The sequence below is a fragment of the Protopterus annectens genome, chromosome 1.part1 (genome assembly GCF_019279795.1).
Source record: "Protopterus annectens isolate FY-2018-M chromosome 1.part1, PAN1.0, whole genome shotgun sequence".
Taxonomy (NCBI): Eukaryota; Metazoa; Chordata; order Ceratodontiformes; family Protopteridae; genus Protopterus; species Protopterus annectens.
In genome coordinates, this window is record NC_056726.1 from 905,929,837 (window position 1) to 905,938,751 (window position 8,915).

The 8,915-nt window shown below is 41.9% G+C and overlaps 1 protein-coding gene across 1 annotated transcript in view; it reads left to right on the top strand.

Annotated features, from left to right (window-relative positions):
* The first annotated feature begins 1,228 nt into the window (after nt 1-1,228).
* The window catches only part of SETBP1 (SET binding protein 1), a 1,237,816-nt gene continuing 1,230,129 nt past the window's right edge, over nt 1,229-8,915 (top strand). Inside the window, exon 1 of the mRNA XM_044087459.1 lies at nt 1,229-1,956. The gene's annotated coding sequence lies outside the window, so the exon portion shown is untranslated. The remainder of the gene's footprint in view (nt 1,957-8,915) is intronic.

The following is an 8,915-nucleotide window of genomic DNA, read 5'->3' on the forward strand; positions in this document are numbered from 1 at the left end:
TCAACTTAATTTAAAGAAATAAATAATTAGGGACTGTTATTTTGAGTTAGATTGCCAAGGGGCCTCGTCTTTCTTATTTCCGATGCATGACTGTTTTCAATTAACACTGCGCGTACTGCCTGGGAATGGCAAAACAGCATAAACTTTTTTTTTTCCGTGCAGTATACTTAGTATCACTACTTTAAAGGTAGGGTTACCACCTGTCCCACTTTGAGTGGGACAGTCCCTCTTTGGGCAGTTGTGTCCTGACAAAAAGTATTAAAAAGGGCAAATGTCCTGAGATTGTAGGACATAATTATGTCCCATATTTTATGTAATAGTTGCATAAAATAGTTATTTCTGTATCTAAAATACCTAAATGTTACAAGAAACATAATAAGCAACTAAACTGCTACAAGAATAAGCTTTTATTTAGGAAAAGAAGTTAAGTTCTATCCTTTGTACTGACCGTGGGTATGTGTCGGCCTGTAAAATCTGATGTGTGTGTGTCCCGAAAATGTCCCACTTTGGCCATTTGAAAAAGGTGGCAACCCTATTTAAAGGCTACCGTGTAGTTACTGTAATATATTATCATAATCTTAACACTGTTTCTGGGCGCTTTAAAATGTTACCAATGGAATTTACGGGTTAAAAACATGTTGTTTTATTCTGACACAATAATATCTCAAGGAAAATAAATTAACAAAAGATAGTAATACGCAAATAAGCTAATAAGGTGCTACCAGTAGTCACCGGTTTGATTCTGACAGCATCACGTATCCAAATGACAGAACAGCGCGGTCACTTATTTATTTACTGTTGAAGCCATCTGTCAAAAATGGCATTTAGCGTCAAATCAGCCTACCCATAGCCAAAGGAAAATGCCAGTCTTTATAAGGATTTGTAGGTAGTTGCGATGTTAATATTACTCTACCAGTGCAGTTGGGGTTAAAAAAACTTTCCCAACATCCCGATTCAACCAGTACACTACAGAGTACAGGTTGAACGTAATGCTTTTATAATGCTTGGTATGGGGCTAACGAAGTGAAATACTTCGCTTGCATCGGACTAGGTCTTGCATGGTTAATAAAAAATATTTTAAAACTTAAAATGTTATGTGTTGTCAATAACCGCAGCGATGTCTATCAAGTTAGTATTATTGTCCAAAAACTAAACTGATTTTTGAAAAGTGTCGCATATTGCTTGGAAACAAAACATAAAATATAGCCCATCTCCATGTGCAATGTATTTATCGTTGAGTGTGCAGCAGTTGTTAAAATCTCTGCCCCGTGTTATGTCAGGCAGTGGCAGTATTGAGTGCATTAGCTCAGTACTGTTACAGCCCTGCTGTTTGATTCATTACCATTTTACTACCGCAGAACTGAAACAGACAGAAGAAGGATGGCAGCAACGATCGCATTTACTCAACTCTGATTCAACAACAACCCCCCCCCCCGAAAAGCATCAAATCCCTTCACGGATCAACTCGCTTTACGGTAGCCGAGGTTACGGGATAAACCACGAGCAGCGAGCGGCAAGGATTTTACAGGAACGGTCGTTTTATTTTGTGTGTAACATCTTGATTTTTGTCAAGTCCCGGACTTCAGAGGGAGATAGAGAAGCCATGGACTATTCAGTCACGGGCAGCTCGGTCCTGATTAATCTGCAGCGATAACCTTCTAGGGGAAAGAAACAGCTTTATTTAACAAAACTGGACGCCAACCACCATCACCAGCCACCACCACACTGGTCGCAAAAGTGGGGATTTTATCCGGCGGGTCGAATTTCCTAGGCACATTTGTCGGACTTGTACGAATTAGCCTGGACTCCGCACACCGGAGACGCCATTTTCCCCTTGATCTTATTTTAATGCTAGTTATTTGACAGCTTGTGATGACATTGCTGCGGCACCTTTGGGGCTTTTTACCAGGATATTAATTCGGGATCTGTATAGAAACACCTCATCTCTGAAAATGGGTTAGTACAGCAAAATGCAGCCAAGTAGTCACAACGAAACGATTAACCGTTTACTATAAAGTTTACATACAATACAAATAACTGTTTTTTCCATTTGAAGAATTTTCGACGTTTGGCTTAAAATGCTGTAAGTAAGGCGATTCGTTAAGAATTCATTCGTGGTTGTTTGTTACCATTTACGTGTTGTGGCTTTTGGGAGTCAAGGACGTTGAAGCTACTTTGCAGCAAATGGTAAAGGTTGAAGTACTGCCTTAGAAACGTCTTTCTTTGGCTTTTGCGAGACGTTGTAAGTTGTAGTAACCTTGAAAAGTGCCGCCGGGTGCGACCACACTGTCGAAATTAATGGCGAATAGTGTAGTGCATAAACGTGGGCATTGTACGCACAGAGAGGGCAAGCAGTGATGTTTGGCTTTAGCTTGTCCCTGGAGGGTGGAGGTCCGCTGTTAATTCAGTCGGGACCTGTATGTCTTGGATGTGGCGTATGTTAAATGTACTTACGGGAAAATGCTACTCTTTCTAGGCGCGTTTAATATTTGGACTGGCACGCTGTTATGTGTGTTGTCTGTGGTGTATGTGTGTTGGGGGAGTGTTGCACGGGCTTCAGTAAAATGTACCACGTGTAAACGTACCCTCCTTAGTCATATTTTGTCAGTTTGCCATTTAGTTCATGTGTGGGTATGTTTATATATGTATAGTTGTTGGGGGCATCAGTGCCTTGTCCTTATCGGAAGCAGAACAGTTCGTTTAAACAGCTGTACTTACAGGTTGCGAGCAGACAGTTTGAAAGGGGGAGGGGGTGAGTGCAGGGCGTCGCCCCGGGGTAACATTTATTTTCCCTTCTACTGAAACGTTGTGTTCATTTTGTACTTAGAAAAGACGACACGTAATGTAAGTTAAGCGCGTATGAGGGGAAGGGTAACCATGAGTGCCAGACAGGGACCATCTCCTGTTATGGCAAGGATGGCTGCTGTACGTGTCTTGACACCAGGTGTGGCAGGGCAGCGCGGGTATTCCCTGGGCCGCTGGAGCTGACCTGACCACTTCGTAGCTACGTGCCACATCGTGGGCCGTAGCCCTTGTTAATGCTGGTAGTACAGTGATGTGGTGTTGTGTTCCCCTAGGGGGGTCCATTTCAGCTTGCAGGACACGCGTCTAGATTGGTCAATGACTGAGATGTATTGCATCACTTCGTTTAGGTGGGAGTTGAAAGTAAGGTTAGAATGGAGTGGGGGGTGCCGATTTAATGCCCCCCTCCTTCCATGGAAGTGCAACGTGCATCATTGCAGGCGTACAGCTCTCAATCCTCTCTGTGTAATATTTTCAGCACTAGAAGAAGTCATGAGTAGGCAGGTAGCCTTCGTCTTCTGTCGTAACATAGTTTTGTCACTGTGTGCATAGCAGTGAGAAAGCCCTGACAGCAGTATGCGTGCATTTATAACAACATTGATTATTATTACGGTAGGAAAGCAAACGATGGAAAAGTGAATATTTGGCTATATGTAATTTTTGAAACTGAAGTATGTTGCTTGTAAAGCTGAATTCCTTGTTTCATCTGTTAGAGAACTACTGAATCCTTTTGCAGAAAAAAAAAACAAGGTCATAATTTGATTGTGGCCTTCGGTGGGTGAGGACTTACAAAACTGAGCAGTTAGTGTGCTTCATTGAAAAGCTAGATGCTCACCTAAGTGCTAAATGTTCATGACAGTGTTTTCTATGAGGTGTGTTGAAGTACGAAGTAGCACTGGCCAGGGATACTGTTTCGAAGGAGTAGACTTCTGTTTGTTTTGAGACTGGGCTGTTCTTGCTACTCGGTAAAAGAAGCCTACTTTTCCTATTGAGGCTTTGACTGTAGAGAAAGCCTAGTGGTAAAGAAAAAGCACCCATCCCCCTCTATACTTTGCTTCATTGGGCAGCTGCGTGTGGTGGAAGTCATCTTGCAGTAACTGGCAAGTGGTCTGGCGTGCTTACTGTGTGGGAGTTCAGTATTGGTGTTGGCTGAGTCTTCATAGAGGCATGTACCAAAATACACACAGCTGAATATCGATGAACATTCCCTGCAGGGGTAGCACAGCTTACAGCTGTTTTCATTTTGTTTATTTTGTGTTTCCCCGTTGAATGGGACTCTTTGAAACTTAATGTCAGACGTGGTTCCAGACTCCAGCGCAGTAGTAATGTAAAGTGGTAACTAGATAGAAGGTAGTAGACAGAGAATGTGGAGGTAGAATGTAGCGATTGTATTTCATTTGAGCCTTATGCTTGTCAACAGAGGTTGAATTTGGACTGTCATGTTGAGACACTTGGTTGTAAGGCAAAATCTTTTCAGATCGAAAACTGTACAGTCTGCTTTTAAGAGGAAGATACAGTTAATTAATTCTTACAAATACTGCACTGAGGAGCCTAGTACTTTCCCCAGTGTGGTGTGATTCAGCACTGTTAGACTTAGCAGTGTAGGGAGGAGGAGAGCCAAGCACATGAAGTATTAGTCACAGTGGCATAGTATGTGTTAGCTATTTGTTGTCATGTCCAGATACTCTTAGAAGTATCAAAATGGGTGATATGTAAAGGGCCATAACCTTGATGCACATGAGTATTGCAAGCATGTGGATGAATGAGATTGACCATGGTAGTATGCAGGAAGACTGCACTTCCATGTAACACTAGTAGTATTTCTGATGATGGATGCTGGCTACATCCACTGATGTGGTATTCCCCATTTGTCTTTGCACAAAATGTACCATGTAATTGAGCTTACTGAATACTCAGGTAGCACATTCCTAGTTGCAGTGTTTGTTATGGATGAACATTCCAGGAGTTTAAATGTGAAAAGCACCATGTAGGCCATGCTGCAAATGCCCACAGCACACTCTCCCGAGATCTAGTAGTGCAGACTGTGTTACATCCACAGACTTTCCTGTCCCTGTACTGTTGTATTATAGTCTCCTTATGGGCCTCTGTGCTCTCTCGCTACCTACCATACAATTTCTCAGGAACATCACTTGACACTTACAATCTTTTGTTTGGGTTTGCATAGCTGATATTCCCAGCTGTCTGCTGGTTCTGCCCAAGGCTAGCATTTCTCTTCAAAATCCTTAACTGTCCTTTCAAATTTGTAACCAGAAAAAAAAACTGAAAAATGAATTTGCTGTGCCCCAGATCATGCCCATAACTCTGTTACATTCACATTTTTGTTGACAGCGAAGAAGGTGAGTGAAGAATAAGTGATAATGACGTTAGGTTGACATTGCGGTCAAAAGACTGTATATTATAGGCCTAGGGGTGTAAATACTTATAGGGTTGAGAAAGTCTTACGCTACTGCACAGTATGTGATATACCATACTAAGGATCTAAGAATCATAGGCACTGTTGTATAAAGCAGCAGGAACAGATAAAATATGTGATTGACAGTGTGCATCAGGAAACTTTAGTAGAAAACATAATGTGGGATTTATATGGTGAGAACTGTGTAGGTAGCAGAATAGGATACATGCAGTTAGGCAGCATATGCACAGCTGTGGGCAGTATTTTACATGGAATTTTGCTTTGCATGGTGGTCCCTTCTTCATTATGGACACCATGGCTCCATATCTAGGAAAGTCAGATAGGATCTTTAAAGCCTTTCCTCCACACTGTGCTGTCTGGGCAAAGACCCCTAAACCAGATTTCACTGTCTCTGTGGCAGTCCAAAGGAGGAGGAACCCCCTGCTTCAGTCTCACCAGCCCCTGATAAGGAATCTATGGCTCCAGAAATGCTGGGGAAGGAGTCTATGTATTCTCCATGCTGTGTCTCATGGTGATGATTTATTTCACATAGCTACTTTAGTTTCAGTGGGATATTTCAGATGAATTAATGTGTACTTCAGAGAGCTTCCTTGAATATTCTATCAAAGAGAAGCGCAGCAGTCAGACTTTCTCATTTTCAATGATTAGAAACTTCATTGTGAAGGCAGTGTTTAATGTTGTTGAAGTAGCAGCCAGGGCAGCAGGGTTGTCATAGTTGTATGCTGATAGTCCTGGTTGCACTTTACTATCTTCACTGAGGATGCAGAAGTAACATTTATCACTGCATTACCATTTGGGGGGGGGGAATTGCTGTTCGGTCATGAAATTGGTCAAAATCTCCAGGCACTAAAGAGAAGGACCAATCCTTTTTAGCCATGTGTGTCATCATTTTCCCCTCACTTTCCTTTTCTAGAATGTAAAAGAAGGCAGAGAACAACTTTTCTGGGGTTCCATGCAGAGCCCACAACTAAAGGATGCTGGATCAAATCAGTCTACTCTTGAGATGATAGCATTACTGCTGGTCCAGTGGCTGAGGGTGTCAGTGTTCTTGGTGACGCTGAACTTCCTTTAAGGGGGACCTCAGTATTCTTCACTTCCACTCTGACCGTCTTTCTATAGATGGTTGGCAAGAGGTTCTCCTTTCACCTCTGCCTATGGCCCATGATATCTAGAAAGGGAGAGGCTGAAATGGGAGATAATCATAAATGGGTAGTTTGTACTATTCAATTTCTCGTCCCTGCTGTTTAGTGTCATCTCATCTCCCTTCCCCAGGTGTTCACCATATCTATGGCAGTAGTGGAGACTTATTTTCTTTAGAGGGATATCACAGTCTTTCATTATGTGGATGACTGGCTGCGGCATTATGCACAATGGGCAGTATTATTTAGCGCAAGGTTTTACTTCTCTGACTGTTTTACTTGGTTCGGGATTGCTATCAGTTTTGAAAAGTTTCAAGTCATTCCCGCTGTGCTGTGGTCAGTACCTGAGTAAATTGCATTTGTTTACTTCAGTACATGATACAGAATATCCTGCAGTCAGTTTCTTATATAACTTTTTTAAGTCAGAGTCCATCTTGTCTTAGTTTTGGAGCTTATGGCAACATCCGTGTTTGTAGTACCTTTTGTCAGATTGCACATCAGATTCTTGCAGTGGTCATTTTCATCTTAGTGGTCATAACACTCTTCTTCACAAAAAATAGTCAGTATCTCCAGTGCATGCCAATGCAGTCTGTCTTGGTGGCTTCATTTGGACAGTATTCTTCAAGTCAGCCTCTTAATCATTTTCTCAGTCACAGTCAGTACTGATGCTTCTGTATTAAAGTGGGGGGTGTTGTGGCTGGTGGACAGTTTGTAAGAGATGGTCTCTAGTTGTCCTTGTATATCAATGTCTCAGAGACCAATTTTGGTAACTTTCCTGGACTGCTGGCAGTTCATTCAGACAGCATGGCAGTGGTCTAGTGCGAAAACAGTTGGCCTACCCCCATTGTTGATGACCATTGAGTCTGTGTGCGTGGATAGTTTTAACCAGTGTTTTGTAGTTGCCACACATTTCTGGGCATCCAGAAAGCATGACAGTGGTCTAGTGTGACAAAAATTGGCCTACCCCCATTGTCGACCATTGAGCCTGTGTGCGTGGACAGTTTTAACCAGTATTTTGTAGTTGCCACACATATTTCTGGGCTGTTCAGCTCTGACATGGACAAGCTGTGCTATTTTACATTGATGCCCCACTCAGGTCACTCAGCATGAACACCGCACAAATGTTGTTCTCATAGTGGATCTTCCTGATCTTTGATTTGTTCACCTTTCCAACTAATGTCTGATGTCCGGGACTAGCGACAAGGGTTGCTTAATGCTCCTTCTTCCACTGATGTTGAAAATCCCTGAGAATGTTGAGAAGGATTCAGGTGAAATCAGCCTGGGGGGGGGGGGACTTTTTCTTGCCGTCTTTTAGCAGGACACATCCAAAACTTTGGGCTCACTCCATTTATAGCCAGGGGTAAAGGCTTCCCAAAAAGGGTAGTAGATGTTCTGTCATCATTTTAGAATTGCTCCATCCAAAAATGTACACAGAGAAGTGGAAACAGTTTTTAGTTTGGATTGTACAACAATACCTTTTCAGCTTTAGTTGCCATTGTTTTTCAATACTTGTCAGTTTTTGAGTCATATCTAAAGTCTTCATTAGTGATAATACATATGGTTGCTATGTTAACGTTAAGTCAAATTCTAATTAGTCTTTTAAGTATCAGGTGTTATGTAGAGGTTATTCTAACTGTGGGGAATGCCTGCTCCTCTGAATGGGCGTCCACAGACGCTCAAGTGTTATGTGTTATACAAACCAAAATAAAAAATTCAAAGATGGCAAAGTGTAGATATGGATATGTGTGTGTTTGTGTGTGTATTGTTGCCATGTAAACTGGTTCCCCACACAGGAATATGTCAGGGTGAGGAAGACCTGGGTGGCACATTGGTGCCCCCTGCACCCCTTGATATGGGGGGGAAGCCTTCCACACCCGTTACATTTGTATATATATGAATTTATCACCATACCTCTGAGAAAAGGGAACATTCTGGGGATTGGCCATCTCGGAATTAGTATATGTAAGTCCATGTTTTTGGCCATTTAGTCTCTGTGTTTTGAGACTGTCTTTAGCGGGTCCCGACATTTCAAATGCTTACCTGTTATCACTGGTGAATCACAGCATCTGGATCTGGGTACTGGTTATTGGTGGTGCCAACTTCTTTCTGGAGTCTTTATATCATTCTTGTGTCAGAGTAGATTATTTGCTTTAACTGTGTATTTATCTGTTTGCTGTTGAAACTTGTTTTCAGTCATAGCCCATGCCTGTAGAAGAGCAGCAAATTTTGCATTGCATTGTATATGATTAGCTGTAGGAATTGTATGTCATATCTGCATTAAGCAGACATAGAAGTAAAGGATAACATGTCAGTGCATGTATGTTGTGTATATCTTAGACTAAACAAGGTATAGTATTGATAGTAGCCAGAATTTTGTCAGTTGACATTTGTGTTGCTCTTAAAAAGCATGATTTGAATCCAGTAACTGACTCTGGTATCTCTGCTGGATAACCTGACTGAGTTATTTAGAGGATTTTTCAGGTGGCTTGGATTATTGTCTGCTAGTCTTTGTGCAGTTTGAAGGGTAATAATTGCTATTT